This window comes from Nasonia vitripennis (genome assembly GCF_009193385.2).
Source record: "Nasonia vitripennis strain AsymCx chromosome 1 unlocalized genomic scaffold, Nvit_psr_1.1 chr1_random0004, whole genome shotgun sequence".
NCBI classification, from domain to species: domain Eukaryota; kingdom Metazoa; phylum Arthropoda; class Insecta; order Hymenoptera; family Pteromalidae; genus Nasonia; species Nasonia vitripennis.
The window spans coordinates 700,446-724,178 of NW_022279590.1; the positions used below are offsets into that span (position 1 = coordinate 700,446).

Sequence of the window (23,733 nt, forward strand, 5' to 3'; positions counted from 1 at the left end):
TGAAAGATTGAAGAAATAATCACATGAAAGTTTGTAAGACATATGTATGGAATGAATCAGAAATATTTCAAGAAATGTTCCATTGGAATATTTCCGAAATAATTACATGATAGTTTGCGAGACATATGTATGGAATAATCCTGAAATATTTCAAGAAATATCCAAAATTTATTTGAAAGTTCCAATAAAATATTAAAGAATTATTTCATAAATATTTCAAGAAATATTCTATTGGAATATTGCAGAAATAATCATATAAAATATTGCGAGACATGTGTATGGAATAATTCTGAAATCTTTCAAGAAATATCCAAAATTGATTTGAAAAGTTCCAATAAAATATTAAAGAATTATTTCATAAATATTTTAAGAAATATTCCATTGTAATAATGAAGAAATAATTATGTAAAAGTTTACAAGATATATCTATGGAATATTTCATAAATTTTTTGATAAATGTTTAAAAATTCGTTACAAAAGTTCCAAAGAAATGTTTAAAAAAGATTCCAAAAATCTTCCGCAAAATATTTCAGTGTATTATTAAGTAAATAATTCTGAGCAATATTTTATGAAATATTTATGTAATATTTCCTAAAGAACATATTGAGATATTTAAAAAGGAATTTCATAGATTCCAACAAAATATTTATGGAATATTTCTGAAATATTTCACGAAATATTTCCATTGAGTCGGTTGATAGCTCTTCTATGGAATATTACTGGAAGGTTTCAGAAATATTCCGTGGATATATTTCACTGAAATATTTCGAAATATTTCATTGAAATCTTTCATGCTGTGTGGGATAGCCTCAAAGTTTTATGATATATACTGGTTTGTTGCTATAAAAAAAATCGATTTTGGCCTGTTAACTCGAATTAAAAGCATTTTTACGCTTAAGTGTCAATAGGAAAAAGTTGTATTTCCTCGTGATCTACAACTTTTCTCTTTAACTTTTTTTTGTAGAATGCATAGATTTCGAGTTTGAGTCAAAAAAACAGTTTTTAGCGATTTTTGGATGTGACCACATTCTGCGTAAACATGCACGATCGAGCCCAAACTAAATTTGGCACCTTACTATTACGAGGAAAGTTCGCACACAAATTTTTAGCCCGATTGATAAAAGTCTCTCAAAGATAATCGTGTAACACCAAAATTTTTATTCAAAAAACACGCAAAAATGAACAAATTGTGCTCGCATTTTAATAAAACGTAGACGATCGGAATGAAAAAAAAATTAGTTTTTAGGTTTGTGCGAGATGAGACGCGAGATGAGACTCCTTTCAAAATTTCAGCCTGATTGGTCGAAAATTGCGTGAGATATCGCATCTCACACATTTTTCGATGACAAAACTATGAGGCACTTCCGTGACGCGGTCGTGCCTAAAAAATTGAACGTATTAAAAAAAAAGCATAATTGAAAAGTGAGAAATTGGAATATTTATTCTATGTATTCACATGCAAGTAATAAAAATTAATTTTATATTTAAGAACTGCTATTAAAAATGTATGTATTATATATATTATATATTTATTATATTAAATATAATAAATATATAATATATATAATACATAAATATAATAAACCGAGCTACCAAGAAGTAGAGGCCGCGATTAAAAAACTATAAAACAATAAAGCTGCGGGAAATGATTCTGTACCAGCTGAGTTACTCAAATGTGGGGGCGTTGAGCTCTCTTTTAAAATTTATAAACTAGTATGTGCCATCTCGAAGAATGAAACAATACCCGAAAATTGGAAGGAATCTGTCATTATATTGATTTTCAAAAAGGGGTGTAAGACAGACTGCAATAACTATAGGGGTATCTCACTTTTAGCAACCTGCTACAAAGTTCTGTCGAACGTAATACAAGCTAGACTCTTTCGCGCCTTAAACTTTGCAGAAATCAGGAAGGTGTAAATGAGCAGAAGTCTTATTTAATAAAATACTAGAACTCTGACTAAATTTATTGATAGAAACTTGAATATCACTTTTGTACAAGCTAATCTCTCTTTCTAACTCTTTAGGCGATGCTGCCTGATCGAGTGCCGAACGAATTCTGACATGGCGTCGGAGCTGAAGCGTCCCTCTCGCTTCGCCACGCATCGTAGTTGTTCGACGCTGGCGCCACGGGCAGCTGGCGGTCGTATGGAGAGACTGTTCTAGTAGAAATCAGCCCTTGGCACCAGGAGCTGCTTTCTTCTTTGACCTCGGTGGTGGTTGGCGTGAGCCTCCACAGATATAGTAGGAGATTATCAGTGCGGATTACGGTGCAACAGGTCGACGAGCAATCAAAAGCTTTATATGCAGATCAAATTGGTCCAGAATCTTTTTCCGTATGTTTTTCCAGTCTGTGTATGAGCTTGAATCTGTGGGGACGTTTCTTAATTAATATACGTTTCTTTATTTAAATTGCCTTTTTTTCATCCTGCATACAAGTTTCAAACTAAATGTCGTTTTGTTGAATTAAATACTTAATTAATTTATTGCAGAGTTCACTTACACACCAGCAGCCCCACCTAAGCTGTGTCTGCAAGCAGCGCAGCACGCAGGTAGACTTACACTAGATGTTTAAGTGTTCGTTCCTATATAATCGCGTCGTTTTCTTTATTATATATATGAATTTTTCTTTATTTAATTAATTTAATAAATAAATTAATTGCTGAGTACACCTATACGTCAGCTGCCCCATTTACGCGGTGTCTGTTAGCAGCACAGCACGCAGGCAGACTTACACTAGACATATAAGCGCGCGTTTGTGATTTAAAGTTGCCGTACATACGGATTGTGGTCATGTGACCTGCGCGCCTATATATATATACAGGGTGTTTCATTTTAATCCGACCACGACAAAAAACCATGGAAAAACTAATTTTAACGAAAAATGACCTTAACAAAAGTTGAAGGGGGTAAAGGGGGCCATCGAATGACACAAACACCTATGACCTTGAACTCGATTTTCAAGGTCATTTGAGGGTAATTGTGATTTTTTTAAATAGGAACCTCTAATTTAGACCTTGGAATCGGATAGAGCGGAAAAAATTACGTCGCAAAAGATATTTTAAGTTTGCTTTGGTGACCTTGAGATGGTCAATTCAAGGTCAAATAACAAAAAATCTGCTAAGCAGCTGTTTGTCTGGTTTTATTTTTACTGATGTCGAAAGATGACCTTGACAAAAGTTGAAGGGAGCAAAAGGGGCCATCTAATGACACCAACACCTTTGACCTTGAACTTGATTTTCAAGGTCATTTGAAGGTCATTGTATTTTTTTAACGGGAACCCCTATTTTTGACCTCGGAATACGGAGCAGCGGAAAAAATTACGTCGGAAATGACATTTCAAGTTTGCCTTAGTGACCTTGAGAAGGTCAATTCAAGGTCAAATATGAAGTATCAGCCTAAGATTGTTTTCCTTTCAATTTTTTCGTAGAATTATCATTTTGTTATTGTAATAAACATTAAGAGAATAATTGACTTAAAATGTGATTATGCTTTGCTGACTTTAAAGCCATTTTGTAAAGTCAAAAGTGCAAAAATGCAGTATCAAATGTTATGTGAAGTCCATATTTATATCCTAACTTTAGCGTTACCCAGGAACAACGACATGGACGTAATAGGATTGTGTTCCCTTTGGGGTGCTTGACTATAGTGAGTCCCCTTGCCTCTCACTTTTCGGGGTGCTTGATTAGAGTGAGTCCCCTTGCCTCTCACTTTTCGGGGTGCTTAATTAGAGTGAGTCCCCTTGCCTCTCACTTTTGCTCAAAATTCAACGCAGGTGCTCAAAGACACCACCATTTTGTTGGATACACAATTCAATTCGCTGCTGAAAATGTTCTTCTGTTCTGAGTAATACAGCTCTTGGGATGTTTTCACAAGCGGTTTGAATTCTGTGGATCATATCTTCCCTTGTTGTAGTGTCATGTTCATAAACAACATCTTTCAAATACCCCCACAAATAGAAATCGGGTGATGTCATATCTGGAGATCTCGGTGGCCATCGAACACCCAAATCTCCACGTCCAGTGCGTCCAATCCACCTGTCACGGTAATTTTGTTTAAGATATTGTCTAACTATTCGAGCATAGTGCGCAGGAGCTCTATCTAATTGAATCCACATTCTTGCTCTTGTGTATAAATCTACTTCTTCAAGAAGTACTGGAAGACGTTCTCTCAGGAACTGTAAAAAATTATGGCCATTTACATTATCATCGAAAAAGTATGGGCCTACAAGGTATCCGTTAACAATTCCACACCAAACATCAAGACTCCAACGATTTTGGTTATCTATCTGCCTATACCAATGCGGATTAACATTCGACCAATAATGACAGTTGTGTCGGTTAAGCTCTCCATTGCTTTTGAATTTTGCTTCATCAGAAAACATTACGTATTGAAAAAAGTGACGATCATTAGCAATCATTTGTCGTGCCCATTGGCAAAACTGTAGCCTTAACCTCATATCAGCAGGTGTGAGATCCTGAGTCAAAGTAATATGATATGGATGATAACGTTGACTTTTCAGTATTCTCCAAGCAGTAGCCATAGGTATACCACTTTGCCTTTGAATTTCACGGGTACTAACGTGGGGATTCAAATGAACCATTGCTAAAACGACCATTACACGAAGAACATCTTCGTTGTAATTACGACGTTCTCTAACCCGTGCTAGTTGCCCTTGTTGAGCTCTACGGTAAATCTCACGAATGGTTGTATGACTTGGATGTCTTCTATCGGGATACCGAATTCGATACAAGGCTGCAGCTTGTCGATAATTACGTCTAGATTCACCAAGAATCATTAAAATATCAACCCTTTCAGCGGCTGGATAATCAGCCATTGTTAAAAATTTATAACAAGTTCAATAAAAAATTTTGTTTTTACCAAACTGAACAAATTAGATAGCTTTCGATGAGTAATAAATTTTAATAGAAAAAATAAAGGTCAATGAATGAAAAAGAGAAAATGTTAAACAAATGATATTTGATTAGTTTGGCTAATCAAATACTATTCAATAACTAGTAAACTATTGAATACTAAGTGTAAGTAACAATGAGTAGATGATAAATTCATATAAAAAGAGATCTCTTATTAGAAAAATTGTCTATTTCAACAATGAGTCGCGGGAAAATTCAACATGAAAAATCATCTTTACAAAATAAATTATTTATTTCAACAATAAATTCAGGCAAAATTCGATGATTAGTAGCCGATGATTAGTAATAGACGAAAATTAGTAGCCAATTGTGTCCACGTCGTTCCTGAGTAACGCTAAAGATAGGATAAAAATTCGCTTACGAAAACATCCCAAGAACTGAATAGAATCCAAAAAAATGGTGGTGTCTTTGGGCACCTATTCAAATCTGTACATAATAAAAGTGAGAGGCAAGGAGACTCACTATAATCAAGCACCCCAAAGGGAACACAATCCTATTACGTCCACGTCGTTGTTCCTGGGCAACACTAAAGTTAGGATATAAATATGGACTTCACATAACATTTGATACTGCATTTTTGCACTTTTGACTTTACAAAATGGCTTTAAAGTCAGCAAAGCATAATCACATTTTAAGTCAATTATTCTCTTAATGTTTATTACAATAACAAAATGATAATTCTACGAAAAAATTGAAAGGAAAACAATCTTAGGCTGATACTTCATATTTGACCTTGAATTGACCTTCTCAAGGTCACTAAGGCAAACTTAAAATGTCATTTCCGACGTAATTTTTTCCGCTGCTCCGTATTCCGAGGTCAAAAATAGGGGTTCCCGTTAAAAAAATACAATGACCTTCAAATGACCTTGAAAATCGAGTTCAAGGTCAAAGGTGTTGGTGTCATTAGATGGCCCCTTTTGCTCCCTTCAACTTTTGTCAAGGTCATCTTTCGACATCAGTAAAATAAAACCAGACAAACAGCTGTTTAGCAGATTTTTTGTTATTTGACCTTGAATTGACCTTCTCAAGGTCACCAATGCAAACTTAAAATATCCTTTGCGACGTAATTTTTTCCGCTCTATCCGACTCCAAGGTCTATAATAGAGGTTTCTATTTTAAAAAATCACAATTACCCTCAAATGACCTTGAAAATCGAGTTCAAGGTCATAGGTGTTTGTGTCATTCGATGGCCCCCTTTACCCCCTTCAACTTTTGTTAAGGTCATTTTTCGTTAAAATTAGTTTTTCCATGGTTTTTTGTCGTGGTCGGATTAAAATGAAACACCCTGTATATATATATATATATAATCTAAGGTATAGTGCGCGACTGATTTAAAATGGCGTCGCTGCGTTTTACGTGCGCCTTGCTTCGCGCTCTGTTCGTAGTGACGTAAGGTAGTGTCTTTTCGCTTTTCTTTCTCTCTCTCTCCGTTCCGTACAGCTTACGTGCGAGAGAAAGATGAAGCAGCCACGTTGGCTTGGTTGCTTAGCAACCCCCTTTGTCTCATGCTTTGTTCCGAAAATTTTAGCGCGCGCTCTTTTTCGTTTGAATTTCTAGGAAACGCGTTTTGTCGATTTGACTTTTCCGGTTTCGACGCGTTTTGGCTTTATTGTTCAAGAAATTATGATTTATGCACTCATTCTTCGCGTCATTTTATTCATGCGTTTTCATAGATTTGAGTTTTTTAGTAAAAGTAATAAAAATGATTAATATCTGAGGCATAAGCCCCAATTTTCCGCACTACTATCCGCATGGTAGCACCCAAATGACCACTTATTTTAACAAATTTTAAGTATTTAAGAGTATAATTATTTTGAACTAAATATTTATGTAATTAAATAACATACTAAAAATACGCAAAAAAGTTTCATGAAGCTAAAGTATTTACATTATTTCTAAAAAGTAATAACATTACGTGATAAAACGTTTGAAATCAGTACATAACAAGCCGACGTCACAAATCACATATCAAAATTACATAAAAAAATACATAATTTTAATACAGCTTAAAATCATGTCAATATTTTCACCAGGGTATACAATAAATGTACCAAAAAATGTTTAAATACAGTAGACAATGTATATAGGTATCAAAATCACTTCCCGAATGGCGAGACATGGTCTATGATACAACGTACTAAGTATATAACAAATATACAAAAAGAAATTTTACTTCCAGTAGACGATGTCCAGGTGTCAAAATCATCTCCCGGGTGGTGAGACATGGTATATGATACAACGCAACTAAGTATACAATAATTGTACTGAAAACAAATTTTCACTTTCTATAAATGATGTCCAGGTATCAGGATGATCCTGAGGTGAACTTATTAGTTATGGTAAATGATATATGGTGCTACCTTTAAATTACACCATAAGTTTAACTATCAAGTAACCACGTTTATATTCATAAGTATATTATCAGCGTTAAAATTCCAAGAAGTCAAAATATTGCAATATTCGTGCACTAAAGAAAAAAAAAATAAAACGGTAGGAATATTCTTAGATGTTAGGACGCATGTAACAGTTAAAAAACTTTTAATTAGAATTGGAGGAATTTGAATAAATTGAATTGGAAATTACTTTTCGGACAGAAATTTAAGCAAATTAATTTTATGTGTATTTTATTATATCATCCCTGGTAGAAACGTAAGTCAACCCCTTGCCATTAGTAAGCCAATTGAAGTGCGTTGTCCAACGATTTCACAAACGGTTGGATAAAAATGTACCTTATTTCGACACGGATTTATCAGGTTCATTGGCTTATAAATGGTTCATTTAAAAAATTCGTAAGAATGTTAATTACACATGCTTTATGACTTAAAAAACGTTTTACAACATACTGTAATTGATAAGAAGTCAGAAGTAATCTTTCGCACCTTTTTTTCGCAAAATTAAACTATCGCGAGAACTATACTATACCTTTGATTTTGGAGGTTATGTTTGATTAAAACTAGTTAGAATAAAATTTTTTTCAATTTTTCCCAATTTTTCTAATATTTCCGAAATTTTTTAAATTTTTCTACAAAATTTTCATTTTTCAAAAAATTAAACAAATTTAAAATCAAAAATTTTTCTCCTGCATTCGCGGAAATAATAGTACATTATGCAACAAGGGAATAAAGTTGTTAATCATTCCCGCAGATGGGTTTAATTACCCGAGGGAATAATCGACTTTAGTCCTGTGTTGCATATAGAAGTTTATTCACGACTTAACTGTGTAGCCACTTTGTTCCCTTGAAAAGTGGGAGTTAAAAATTTCAAAAGTTTCTAAACTCAAAATTTTTTTTAAAACATAATTTCAAAAAGTTTCCAACCGCTTACTAACGGTTGATTTATATGGAGGAAAATTGTTGGCTTACGGGGTTGCCCGATAATCAGTAACCAAGTCATTTTGGTTGGGTTATTTTCTACCAGGGATACTACAAATAATAATATTAGTGCCGATAAACGTTTAAAAGGTATAGTGTGTACAATTATACGTTTTCAAATCAGCAATAAGTAAATTAATATAATATCCTCATCAAAACCAACGCAGACTTTTTGGAAATTTTATGATTTATTATAAAATCTTTTTTGCTTACAGAATTGTAATGTCTAAGTTTTTATCTACATTTGTGCGCCATATTACAGTATAGCATTCAATGATAATACTTTTTCATTAAGCAATAATAATTTAAAAATTAATAATACAAAAAAGGTATAAAATAAATTTCAGGCTTTTATTGTATTTCATTATTATGAATAAATTTGATATAATGCTAACATGTGAGATCCTAGTACCTTAGATGTATTATATATTCACAAATTAGATGTTAAATGTGGTAGAGAAAGATCATCTGAAGGTGCTTGAGACATGGAAGATGTAGAAGATTCTGAAGATACAACAGCGCAATGCAATAGATAGCACCGTAGTCCAGCCAGAAAAATTCCTAAATTTGTACAATAGTGCATATTAGTAACAGAAGAAATATACATACATACATATTTATATATACATACATATATATATATATATATATATATATATATATATATATATATATATATATATATATATATATATATATATATATATATATATATATATATATATATATATATATATATATATATATATATATATATATATATATATATATATATATATATATATGGGACGTTCCACGTCAAACGTAACAAAGCTCTGCCCAAAATTCCTTTTGATCTAAACATTTTTTAAAATATGGAAAATTTAGCATTTCTTATGTACTTTCAATTAGTGAGAGGTGTTTTTTAAAATTTTGTTCCCAGACGGAGCTACGCGTTCCCTAACCTTAAAAAATTACTACTTTACGAAATGATTAAGCTGTCAGATATCACAGGGGCTCAGAAAAATTCTAAGCAACGACTATTTGCATGTATTTTGAGCTGTTGAACACGAAACCGGCCGTCTTTTTTACCGATACCTCAAGCGCTCGTCCCTAACCTCAAAAAACCATCCAAAATGTCTTTTTTACGCGGTTAAGAAATTTACATCTAGAGGAAAATCATTGACGAAGGCTATTTTTATGAATTTTGGTCCACTGAATTTGATCACAAAGCTAAATTTTATTTTTTTACTTTTACTTCAGTGCATTTAAATAATGTAACTGATTACTGATAATATGGTTTATACTGTGCAATTTTTTTATTGATTCCTATGAAAGCTCTCTGCGTTTTACAGGGTCGAGACTGTCTTTATTACAAATCCTGCATTACTTTCTTTTTTTTTTAAGTTTTTTAATTATTACTTTTATTTTTGTATATTTGTATTATTTTGTTGGACATATTTTAAATTCAATTATTAATATTGTACTATTGATAATGGACTTGGTGCATTAGAGTATCTAAACATAGTAATTTTTTGTCGGGAGAAACTAAAAACGCATGTCTTTCTGAAATTTTTGTAACAGACGGTGCAGCCAAGAATCTTTTCTTTAGTGATCTTGAAGTTTTTTCGTAATATTTTTTGGAATAGTGAAAGAATGTTATTGTTTGGAACTTTTGTCTCGCCCAGTCATAAAGTTGTTTTGAATTTAAAATCGCCTCCGTAGCTTTGGCCTGGAAGCTGGTACGAGTAGCTTCTCTTTTTAACACGGCTCCTACTCCGTCACATGAACCCTTTCCATGAGCAGTAGCATGGAAATGCCAATCCGCCATTATTTGGAAATCTGACTCATGATTAACCAAGTTCATCATTTGATATCTATTTTTATAGTGCTGCTTTGCACCATCTGTGACGTATATAATCTTATTCATTTTTGGGAATCTTTTCTTTATTTCAGAAATAATCTTTTCTTGTAAAATATAAACTGCGGCCGTATCATCGGTAGTAGTACATTCAAAAAGTGCTATAAAACTACAATGCCTTGTTTCATTATCTTCTCTGTAATATAGTACTGCAACATTTATTGTACACTGATCATTGTTAAAATGAAATTGCTGAGCAGCATCCTGAACGACGTAAGCAAAATTTTCAGAATAATCCATCTCAAGAAGCCCTTCGTTCTCTTGTAAATTGTTCTTCTGATCTTTTATATATTTAGATTCATTTTTTGCAATGAAATGATGTGGTATAAGTTTTTATAAACTCAAGGATAATTCAGACGTAAAATCACGAAGATACATGTTCTTCAAATCTTAAAAAATTACCACATTTTTGACAACTTCCTAAAAAACAAGCAGGATTCTGATTTCTGCATAAGATGAACGAAAAGCAATCGATATAACCATTTATTGGATCACCAGATCCGTTCGTGAGAATCATCAATTTGGATGCTTCAAGCATGGCCTTGAAATTTTTGTGTATTACACATACACACACGCTATGCGTGCCTCTTTCACCAGCCAAAACACACCATTTTGGGCGTAGTTCGGCGAATTTACTAAAGCTGATAGGAAATTGTGGACATTCTTCTTTAAAAGTTCGATACAATACTTTAATATCACATAGTAGCAATCTTTTTGGAACATACTGAGTTTCACCATTTTCGTTAATTTTAACTACATCTTTCTTATTCGGCATAACTCGACTGTTAATATCAGATTCATAAAATTTGTTTACCTCTTTAATTGTAATTTCAGGTAAACTTTTCCCTTTTTTCAGATCAGGAATCGCTAAGATACCGAATTCATCTTTCAAATCTCTCGCCTTTTTTGCAATTCTTAAAGAGACATTAAACTCTGATTTAATATCGCGTAATGTCCAGCATTCAGTTGCTATTGTCAAAATAAAAACTATCAATGGATCATTTGGAGGTAAAGAAGATAACTTACTTTTGAGACCATCCAATATTTGTTCTAGTTGAGCTTCTCTCGACAGACGACTTCTCTTATTTTGTGGTCTTTCATTTTCTTTCTTACTCGGCTCATTTAGAGAGTTATCCGATAAATTAAAATTTATAGAAGAGTACGAATTTCTACAAGATGAACAAATCATAGCTGTTTCAAGTATATCTGAATAATCTAACAAAAATTTTTTTGAATCTTTACATTAATATTAAATATACTAATATACATCTGTCAACATGCACTGTTGGAAAAGAATGCTTTGCAGTAGACTCAGACATTATAAATATTTTAGATGCTTCAATTAATCATGGACAAGTATACAAAAGCTATATCAGCTTAAAAGTTAATTGTGTCTGCTTCAAACTAATTTTTCTGTCATTAAAAATACCATGTGGAAAGTAACAGCTAATAAATTTTGTAGAATTTGAAACAAAACTAAACTATAGAGAAAGATTATGGACTACAACAGTATACAAAATAATATTATTTTAAATATACTTGAAATCAAAATTTAATAAATGAGAATAATAATCTAAACTTTGATTTAAATATCTTAAAAGAATTCTAGGTAAAACAACGTGTGATACAATTTTTACTAAAACTTTACCGTCAGAAAATATATCAAAGAAAATAATACAAGAGTAGCGTCTGCAACGTTTACATAGTGATAGCAAGTACAACACAATTAATATCAATAAAAAATTATAAACTTAGAATAATTTTTAAAGTTTAGAATCTATGTCGGTTGCATTTGATAGCAGATGAAGTTGTTTCGATGAGAAGGTTTTGTAACTTGTATTTCCAAATAAACATACATAGCAACGAAGTATCAAAATATTATCATTGTTTGATAAAACGCGTTTTATGCGAAACATATTTTAAATATAATAGTTAAGCAATTCCTACAATAGGTAACATAATTTAGAAATATTTTTATATTTTTTATTATAAAAATACTGATTAGAAAAATATGTTTACCGCAAGCGAAGCGAACGTGCAGGTGCTATGATATTATCTTTTAACTTGTATTCGTTTTTTTAACAAAAATGATAATGCTATTTATCTCTTGAAAAAAAATTAAGTAAAGTAAACTAACTTTACTATATGTCATAATATTTAAAATTAAGATATAATTAAATATTTTGATATTTTTTACAATAAAAATTCTCATTAGCACCCTAGTGGAAATAATTGGGTGTGCCAAAGTGTGGCAAAGTATGCTAAAGTGTGTCAAAGTGTGTCAAAGTGTGTCAAAGTGTGCCAAAGTGTGCCAAAGTGTGCCAAAGTGTGCCAAAATGTGCCATACTGTGCCATACTGTGCCAAAGTGTTCAAATTCGGAAATTTGCTGCACTTTGGCACACTTTGACACACATGGGTTTTTCGGAAACAAACATCTCTTTTTTGACAAAGTATGGCACAGTATACCAAAGTATAGCACAGTTTGGCACGGTATGGCACAGCATGGCACACAATCCATTTCCACTAGGGCAAGTATCAAAATATTACCAAATTTTTATAGTATTAAGTATACTGCAAACATAATATCTTATTGGCAATAATAATGATAAAATAAATAATAAATATGTTTAGTGAATGTTTTAATGTAGCTCTAACATGAAACAGTTCTAAAAACATTATAAAAATTTTAAATACCACACTTTGAAACGCTGGATTGAAAGTTTAAGAAATATTGGAAAAAACCATAAATAAACGATCGACTGTCCACACTTTTTGGATTTTATTAATCTGATAAAACGTTTATTTAATGTTATAAAATTGTACACTGTACATTGTTATAAAATTCTAATAAAAATAGTTAATCACTATAAAAGATTGTTTGTATTTAGACTATGCTTTACAGTTTTTTACAGAATCATACACTTTTTACATTTTTTTTATATTTATTTTTATTATTATATTTTTACATTGTTTTGCAGTTAATAACATTTCTAAATTTGATAAATTAAAAAAATTTTAAACTTTAAAAATGTTACCCTGTTGAAAATATTTACATGAAATTTTACATAAAATTATATGTAAAGATTTCGAAGTTTTACATGTAAAATTTCACATGTATCAATGAAATTGTAAAACTGTACGTCAAATTTTACATAAAATTTCATATAAAGATCTTATTATTATAAAATTATTTAGGTTTTAAAGGCATTTGGCTTTAATTGAATGTACTTAACTAATAGAAACAAAAAAAAATAAGCTTCGTGTTTAAATTCAGTGGCTCAAAATTCATAAAAATAGCCTTCGTCAATAATTTTCCTCTAGACGTAAATTATTCTTAACCGCGTAAAACAGACATTTTTGGTGTTTTTTGAGGTTAGGGACGAGCGCTTAAGGTATCGGTAAAAAAGACGGCCGGTTTCGTGTTCAGCAGCACAAAATACATAAAAATACTCTCTGTCAATAATTTTCCTCCCGTCGATCACAGGATAAACCTCTCAACTGCGTGAAAAAGCAGTTTTGGGGGGTGTTTTTTGAGGTTAGAGACGAACGCTTGAGGTATCGGTAAAAAATACCGTCGGATTCTTGTTCAGAAGCTCAAAATACATGAAAATAGTCGTTGCTTAGAATTTTTCTGAGCCCCTGTGATTTCTGTCAGCTTGATCATTTCGTAAAGTAGTAACTTTTTAAGGTTAGGGAATGCGTAGCTCCGCCTGGGAACAAAATTTAAAAAAACGCCTCTCACTAATTGAAAGTACATAAAAAATGCTAAATTTTCCATATTTTAAAAAATTTTTAGATCAAAAGGAATTTTGGGCAGAGCTTTGTTACGTTTGACGTGGAACGTCCCATGGGACGTTTCACGTTAACCGGACCATCAGTGCACCCAAAATTTGGGTTAACCTAACAAGACGTTTGAGGTCTCAAAATGATCGTCTGGTCAAGGGCTTTTGAAAAAGTTCTGGCCTTTTCAAAAATCCAATGTGGCGCATAAAATATGGAGCCTGAAACCCACGTTTTCATAGTACATTCAACAAAAACAATAGTAAAAATGTTCTAATTTGTGAAATATCCCACCAAAAAGCATGTACAACTCATGATAGGATATATTATTGACAATGCTGACGGAATTCCAAAATCAAAAATGGTGGATCCAAAATGGCGGACATTATACCACCACCAAACTAATTTTACCGCAACAAATGATTTTAGATCAGTTTAAAGTATCGATATGGGGGTTTTCGGGGTCATTGAATCTTAGGTTGACCTCGAAATTTGAAAATTTAAAATGGTGGATCCAAAATAGCGGACATTATACCGCCACTAAACCAATTTTACCGCAACAAATGATTTTAGATCAATTTAAAGTATCGATATGGGGGTTTGTGAGGTAAATGGTTATAAATTTATTATCGGAATCAGTATTTGTACACATGAATCTTATATTTTTCCGGTCTATTAGATTTATAATTATCTGTCTGCGGTTTTTGCACTTACATTTTTCTATTGTTCTGTGTATATGTATATGCCTGCGTAGATGAAAAAAAATATATAATTTAGCCAAATGAATCAATCTTTAATAACATTTTGTGCACTCTTATCAATTCTGGCTCCTCGTTCGTGGAGTTTTTACTGGTGATAAATGGCTTTCGCCGATATCATAAATTACTCTGTTCCTAGGTTCATTGGCATTTGAGTAATGCATGACTTTCAACGTTTCATTATTTTCTGGGATAAATCCATGCCCCATTTGTATGTTTGTGACAGGTGGACAGTTTTTAAATCTCTTTGTTAGGAATTGACGAGTTTGTTCGTGATCTTTTTTGGTGTATAAGAAAAATTTTATATTGAATGATCGCCCATTAGCCCATGAATAAAGAGCTTTAACATCTAGAATTGCTTTATTTTTTGCAGCTTGTAAGCTCGCTCTTGTAGCTTCTCTCTTTACTATCGCTCCAACTCCATCGCAACTACCTTTTCCGTGTGCTGTTGCAAAACAGTGCCATTCAGCATCAACGCCAAAATCTCTCTTATGACTCATTAAACTACTCATTTTATAACGATTTTTAAAATGCTGTTTAGCACCATCAGTAGCATATATTACCTTTTTTACTGTGGGACAAACCTTGCGAATTTCAGGTATAAGCTTTTGCTGCATTATGTATACTGCAGTGGTATCACGAGTAGTACAGTCGAACATAGATACTGTACTGAAATGCTTTAGCTTGCCTTCAGATTTATAATAAACAACAGCAGGAAAAATCGTACTTTGATCATTATTAAAATGAAATGCCTGTGCAGCATCTTGGGCTGTAAAAGCATAGTTCTCAGCAAAATCCAATTGAGCAAGAACCTCTTCATCTGAAAGATTATTTTTCTTCCCAGAAATAAACTTTGATTGTTCCTTAGCGATGAAGTGATGAGGTATCAACTTTTCTAGGCTAGAACATAAAGTTTCAATAAATTCTTGCGATGTTAGGCATTGTTTTATCAAAGTATATCTATCGGTTGATTGCCACGTGCTGAAGATGACTTGATCAATATTGTGCTCATCCATAATGTTCTCAACGTAATTAGAAAACTTTTGAATGTCCGGACAAAATTTGCATTCATTCAAATAACAACTTGGTTTGGGATCCTTACATAGAACGAAATTCAAACAATCTTTATAATTCTTCAGAATATTGGAGTTCTTCAGACGTTTGGAGATGACAAATCAGTGAAGATGTTGGATAATCAGGATAGACATCTTGAAATTCTTTGGAGATCTTTCTAAGAGATTTGCTGTGTCCTGTATTAATATCAAATGGATTAACGCATCTATCGATACGATATTTTTCGCAGGAGAAGACATTGTTGTAGTATATGAGAAAGCACAACCAAAACAAAAAAAATGTTAGAAATAACAAAATTACGGCTAGTACAGTTGAAGAAGGAGTTGCCGATAAACTAAGACTTACTCAACAACTGCCTTAAAAAGGATGTTGAAGAAAAAGTCGCCAATGTATCTATTAATGTACCTATTAACTATCCTAAAAAGGACTGTTGGAGAAAAAGTCGCCTATGAATAAAGCCGCTGATGGACTTGCTCACCAACTATCCTGAAAAAGACTGTTGGAGAAAAAGTCGCCGATGAAGAAAGCATTCCTTGAAGAAAATATTCCTTTCTATGGGTTGCTAAACGTGGGAAGGGGTTGGGGGTGTAGGTAAAAAAGAGGGATGAAATAAATCACTTGAAACCAATAAATTCCTTTGCCACAAAACAGTTTTATTTGTTGGAGTCTTTGCACAAGTTGTCATTGGACACGAGCCGTGTACTTGCAGCATTAGGCTGTTGGAAGAGAGGCGAGGTACAGCGCTGGACCCGGCCTCCTTATGTGCCCTTCGCGACGCTACTTCACTTGTGGGTAATGCGCAGCCGCCTAGCTGCGCGCCGCGGTACTAGCGCCGCGGTGATAAGCGCTGCAGCGTGCGTGGCGTGTTCGGCGGGTTGCGCGTTAGCAGGGGCTTTTCGTGAGAGAGCCTGCAGGTGGGTTATGACAAATATCCGCCAGTTTATATTGGCCATATTGAATTTTGAAATTTCGAGGTTAAAATCAGATTCAGCGGCCCCTTAAACTCCCATACCGATACTTTAAACTGATTTAAAATCGTTCATTGCGGTAAAATAGTTTTGGTGGTTGTATAATGTCCGCCATTTTGGATCGGCCATTTTGGATTTTGAAATGTCGAGGTCAAAATAAGATTCAGTGACCCTGAAAACCCCCATATCGATACTTTAAACTGATCAAAAATCATTTGTTGCGGTAAAATGGGTTTGGTGGAGGTATAATGTCCACCATATTGATTCTGCCATTTTTGATTTTGGAATTCCGTCAGCATTGTCAATAATATGTCCTATCATGAGTTGTACATGCTTTTTGGTCGGATATTTCACAAATTAGAATATTTTTACTATTGTTTTTGTTGAATGTGCTATGAAAACGTGGGTTTCAGGCTCCATATTTTATGCGCCACATTGGATTTTTGAAAAGGCCAGAACTTTTTCAAAAGCCCTTGACCAGACGATCATTTTGTGACCTCAAACGTCTTGTTAGGTTAACCCAAATTTTGGGTGCACTGATGGTCCGGTTGACGTGAAACATCCCATATATATATATATATATATATATATATATATATATATATATATATATATATATATATATATATATATATATATATATATATATATATATATATATATATATTATATATATATATATATATATATATATATATATATATATATATATATATATATATATATATATATATATATATATATATATATATATATATTATATATATATATATATATATATATATATATATATATTATAAAAAAAGTTTTGCCGCCGCCGTTTCAAAAATTTTCCGTCTTATTTACTCCTCAATAATTTTCCGTCAATTATTACTGCCCCTTAATTACTCCTTTAGTCATACTTCTGTAGTAAAGATTCCCTTAATTATATTATTTAAAAAGTGCCGCCGCAGTCAAAGTATCGAAAGCTCGGAGACAGAGCTTTTATTATACATATCGATAGAAAGAGAGAGAGAGAGAGAGAGAGAGAGAGAGAGAGAGAGAGAGAGAGAGAGAGAGAGAGAGAGAGAGAGCGTCACACGCTATGCTCGCTCGGTCGCTTGACTCTAAAAGTTAACTTAAAGAATACTCTTAAAGTTTTCATATTTCTACTATTTATCTTTCAAACACTAACATTTATAAATGGGGGTTGGCGAGCGAAGCGAGCACGGGAGGGGGGTACCCCCCCTAGTACATATAAACAGCGTAATATTGTTTTGAGGCGCTATATTTTTTATATAGTATGTCGCAGATAAAGCGGACACGTATCTTTTTTGGCGATTTTGGGAAAACTAGCGTTGGAGCAAATAACATTTTTTGGGAATAATAAAGATTAAATCATGCCCTACAAAGTAATCTTAGCCTTTTTTTTCTTAATTTGTAAGGTTCTTTTACGGCCCTAGGTTTAATACAATGATGTATTAGAAAAAGTGTGGTAAAATGTTCCAGACCCTTCCGTCCGATAGATTGTGACAAATAATGCTTAAATTCCGCGATTACACGATAACCCTTACGTTTATATAATTTTAAATCGTGTCGATGATTATAAAGTATTCACGATGCTGCGATATTCTTTTCGATAATCAAAAAGTACTCGCGAGTATTTCTCGACGATTAAAATATGTTCCGAGTACTTTTCGACGATCGAAAGATGCCAGATATTATCCAGATAGTATATCCCGAAACGCGCTTGAAAACCCGTGAAAACGCTTATATATTTTTTTGTAATTCAATGTTTATTTACATTTATTTTACAATATTGTAAATAATTTTTGAGCAATATTGCTGCAATATTCTTACTGTGTTTAGGAACCGCTATCCAAAAACGGACATTACCCTTTACAGTAATATTGCTGAACAGTATCTAGAATATTCAATAATCTGCCTGCAATATTTTTGAATCTGACGAATCTGCCGATGCAACCGTCAGACAATATTGCTAAAAGATTGGATGCTATATGGGTCTTCTGTCACTCTTACTAGTTTCTCTAGCAGATCTACTACGGGTTTTAATGTCTCACCCAGAGCTTTTTCCATGGTAGATTAACCTTGCTTTAATAATCTATGTTTGCGTCCATTGCTTTTCTAGCTCTTGTAATTTGATGGAGATTGCCTTTTTCATATCAAAAACCATGTTGACTCTTTGACCAATCACAGTCTACTGCAACTACTCACATCTGCTATACGTTATAAATTTGTGGCAAAGCTATACAAACTATCATTGATGGCTTACTCCTTATCGATAAAAAGAAATCCATGTTTACCATTTTTCCAGCATGCTGAGCATAAAGCTTTGAAGTATGTGTATGCCATATCGAGGATTCACATAGTCATCGTACATGCGCATGAGATTTACGTCATTTGCGTACGTTTACGTATACGTTCGCGTACGTTTACGTACGTTCGCGTACGCTTACGTACGCTTATGTACAAGCGAGTATCTTTTAAAACCGTAAAATTTTATGTATAAATATTGTTTTATCTCTGATAATGTATAAAGCTGTACATATTCGTATAAATGAGTATATTCCAGCAATTTTTCGTACGGTCACGTACGTATGCGTACGATTACGCATAATGCTGTATTAAATGTCCGAATTTCATCCAAAACGTACGCGAATGTACGTCAACGTACACAAGTCTACAGTAATGTACCGAAATGTATCACAATCGTACGGTGATTTGCGTTATAATACTGTTGAAAATTTCTATACGGGTTCCCATATAAAAAAAGGCTCTGATCTCTGCGATTTAAAATCCACCTAGACGCTTCCTAAGTTTAAAAGCAATTATCAACAAACATTTCAGTACTGCAGACCCGATACTAAACTAGCAAAACGATTCGCACGTGGAAATCCTATTTTAGCCGCAAAAGTCTGGCATCGAGTCCAGGCAGCAGACACGAGGGTCAGTGAAAAAGCAGCTCTTGCCGTAGCAAGTGTCACGAAGATAAAATTCAAGTTTGGTATGGGCCTAAAACGACAAAATGTAAACGAGAAGTGACGTAAAAAAAGTGTGTCAAAGTGTGTCAAAGTGTGTCAAAGTGTGCCAAAGTGTGCCAAAGTGTGCCAAAGTGTGCCAAAATGTGCCATACTGTGCCATACTGTGCCAAAGTGTTCAAATTCGGAAATTTGCTGCACTTTGGCACACTTTGACACACATGGGTTTTTCGGAAACAAACATCTCTTTTTTGACAAAGTATGGCACAGTATACCAAAGTATAGCACAGTTTGGCACGGTATGGCACAGCATGGCACACAATCCATTTCCACTAGGGCAAGTATCAAAATATTACCAAATTTTTATAGTATTAAGTATACTGCAAACATAATATCTTATTGGCAATAATAATGATAAAATAAATAATAAATATGTTTAGTGAATGTTTTAATGTAGCTCTAACATGAAACAGTTCTAAAAACATTATAAAAATTTTAAATACCACACTTTGAAACGCTGGATTGAAAGTTTAAGAAATATTGGAAAAAACCATAAATAAACGATCGACTGTCCACACTTTTTGGATTTTATTAATCTGATAAAACGTTTATTTAATGTTATAAAATTGTACACTGTACATTGTTATAAAATTCTAATAAAAATAGTTAATCACTATAAAAGATTGTTTGTATTTAGACTATGCTTTACAGTTTTTTACAGAATCATACACTTTTTACATTTTTTTTATATTTATTTTTATTATTATATTTTTACATTGTTTTGCAGTTAATAACATTTCTAAATTTGATAAATTAAAAAAATTTTAAACTTTAAAAATGTTACCCTGTTGAAAATATTTACATGAAATTTTACATAAAATTATATGTAAAGATTTCGAAGTTTTACATGTAAAATTTCACATGTATCAATGAAATTGTAAAACTGTACGTCAAATTTTACATAAAATTTCATATAAAGATCTTATTATTATAAAATTATTTAGGTTTTAAAGGCATTTGGCTTTAATTGAATGTACTTAACTAATAGAAACAAAAAAAAATAAGCTTCGTGTTTAAATTCAGTGGCTCAAAATTCATAAAAATAGCCTTCGTCAATAATTTTCCTCTAGACGTAAATTATTCTTAACCGCGTAAAACAGACATTTTTGGTGTTTTTTGAGGTTAGGGACGAGCGCTTAAGGTATCGGTAAAAAAGACGGCCGGTTTCGTGTTCAGCAGCACAAAATACATAAAAATACTCTCTGTCAATAATTTTCCTCCCGTCGATCACAGGATAAACCTCTCAACTGCGTGAAAAAGCAGTTTTGGGGGGTGTTTTTTGAGGTTAGAGACGAACGCTTGAGGTATCGGTAAAAAATACCGTCGGATTCTTGTTCAGAAGCTCAAAATACATGAAAATAGTCGTTGCTTAGAATTTTTCTGAGCCCCTGTGATTTCTGTCAGCTTGATCATTTCGTAAAGTAGTAACTTTTTAAGGTTAGGGAATGCGTAGCTCCGCCTGGGAACAAAATTTAAAAAAACGCCTCTCACTAATTGAAAGTACATAAAAAATGCTAAATTTTCCATATTTTAAAAAATTTTTAGATCAAAAGGAATTTTGGGCAGAGCTTTGTTACGTTTGACGTGGAACGTCCCATGGGACGTTTCACGTTAACCGGACCATCAGTGCACCCAAAATTTGGGTTAACCTAACAAGACGTTTGAGGTCTCAAAATGATCGTCTGGTCAAGGGCTTTTGAAAAAGTTCTGGCCTTTTCAAAAATCCAATGTGGCGCATAAAATATGGAGCCTGAAACCCACGTTTTCATAGTACATTCAACAAAAACAATAGTAAAAATGTTCTAATTTGTGAAATATCCCACCAAAAAGCATGTACAACTCATGATAGGATATATTATTGACAATGCTGACGGAATTCCAAAATCAAAAATGGTGGATCCAAAATGGCGGACATTATACCACCACCAAACTAATTTTACCGCAACAAATGATTTTAGATCAGTTTAAAGTATCGATATGGGGGTTTTCGGGGTCATTGAATCTTAGGTTGACCTCGAAATTTGAAAATTTAAAATGGTGGATCCAAAATAGCGGACATTATACCGCCACTAAACCAATTTTACCGCAACAAATGATTTTAGATCAATTTAAAGTATCGATATGGGGGTTTGTGAGGTAAATGGTTATAAATTTATTATCGGAATCAGTATTTGTACACATGAATCTTATATTTTTCCGGTCTATTAGATTTATAATTATCTGTCTGCGGTTTTTGCACTTACATTTTTCTATTGTTCTGTGTATATGTATATGCCTGCGTAGATGAAAAAAATATATAATTTAGCCAAATGAATCAATCTTTAATAACATTTTGTGCACTCTTATCAATTCTGGCTCCTCGTTCGTGGAGTTTTTACTGGTGATAAATGGCTTTCGCCGATATCATAAATTACTCTGTTCCTAGGTTCATTGGCATTTGAGTAATGCATGACTTTCAACGTTTCATTATTTTCTGGGATAAATCCATGCCCCATTTGTATGTTTGTGACAGGTGGACAGTTTTTAAATCTCTTTGTTAGGAATTGACGAGTTTGTTCGTGATCTTTTTTGGTGTATAAGAAAAATTTTATATTGAATGATCGCCCATTAGCCCATGAATAAAGAGCTTTAACATCTAGAATTGCTTTATTTTTTGCAGCTTGTAAGCTCGCTCTTGTAGCTTCTCTCTTTACTATCGCTCCAACTCCATCGCAACTACCTTTTCCGTGTGCTGTTGCAAAACAGTGCCATTCAGCATCAACGCCAAAATCTCTCTTATGACTCATTAAACTACTCATTTTATAACGATTTTTAAAATGCTGTTTAGCACCATCAGTAGCATATATTACCTTTTTTACTGTGGGACAAACCTTGCGAATTTCAGGTATAAGCTTTTGCTGCATTATGTATACTGCAGTGGTATCACGAGTAGTACAGTCGAACATAGATACTGTACTGAAATGCTTTAGCTTGCCTTCAGATTTATAATAAACAACAGCAGGAAAAATCGTACTTTGATCATTATTAAAATGAAATGCCTGTGCAGCATCTTGGGCTGTAAAAGCATAGTTCTCAGCAAAATCCAATTGAGCAAGAACCTCTTCATCTGAAAGATTATTTTTCTTCCCAGAAATAAACTTTGATTGTTCCTTAGCGATGAAGTGATGAGGTATCAACTTTTCTAGGCTAGAACATAAAGTTTCAATAAATTCTTGCGATGTTAGGCATTGTTTTATCAAAGTATATCTATCGGTTGATTGCCACGTGCTGAAGATGACTTGATCAATATTGTGCTCATCCATAATGTTCTCAACGTAATTAGAAAACTTTTGAATGTCCGGACAAAATTTGCATTCATTCAAATAACAACTTGGTTTGGGATCCTTACATAGAACGAAATTCAAACAATCTTTATAATTCTTCAGAATATTGGAGTTCTTCAGACGTTTGGAGATGACAAATCAGTGAAGATGTTGGATAATCAGGATAGACATCTTGAAATTCTTTGGAGATCTTTCTAAGAGATTTGCTGTGTCCTGTATTAATATCAAATGGATTAACGCATCTATCGATACGATATTTTTCGCAGGAGAAGACATTGTTGTAGTATATGAGAAAGCACAACCAAAACAAAAAAAATGTTAGAAATAACAAAATTACGGCTAGTACAGTTGAAGAAGGAGTTGCCGATAAACTAAGACTTACTCAACAACTGCCTTAAAAAGGATGTTGAAGAAAAAGTCGCCAATGTATCTATTAATGTACCTATTAACTATCCTAAAAAGGACTGTTGGAGAAAAAGTCGCCTATGAATAAAGCCGCTGATGGACTTGCTCACCAACTATCCTGAAAAAGACTGTTGGAGAAAAAGTCGCCGATGAAGAAAGCATTCCTTGAAGAAAATATTCCTTT

At 33.1% G+C, this 23,733-nt stretch overlaps 1 protein-coding gene across 21 annotated transcripts in view; it reads right to left on the reverse strand.

Moving 5' to 3' along the window:
- Window positions 1-23,733, reverse strand: part of LOC100113758 (AP-3 complex subunit mu-1) — an 835,720-nt gene that overhangs the window by 405,138 nt on the left and 406,849 nt on the right. Inside the window, exon 5 of one of the 21 annotated variants that reach the window (XM_032601278.1) lies at window positions 8,715-8,863. The exons of the other annotated variants lie outside the window; for them this stretch is intronic. The gene's annotated coding sequence lies outside the window, so the exon portion shown is untranslated. The remainder of the gene's footprint in view (window positions 1-8,714; window positions 8,864-23,733) is intronic. 21 annotated transcript variants of the gene reach the window in all.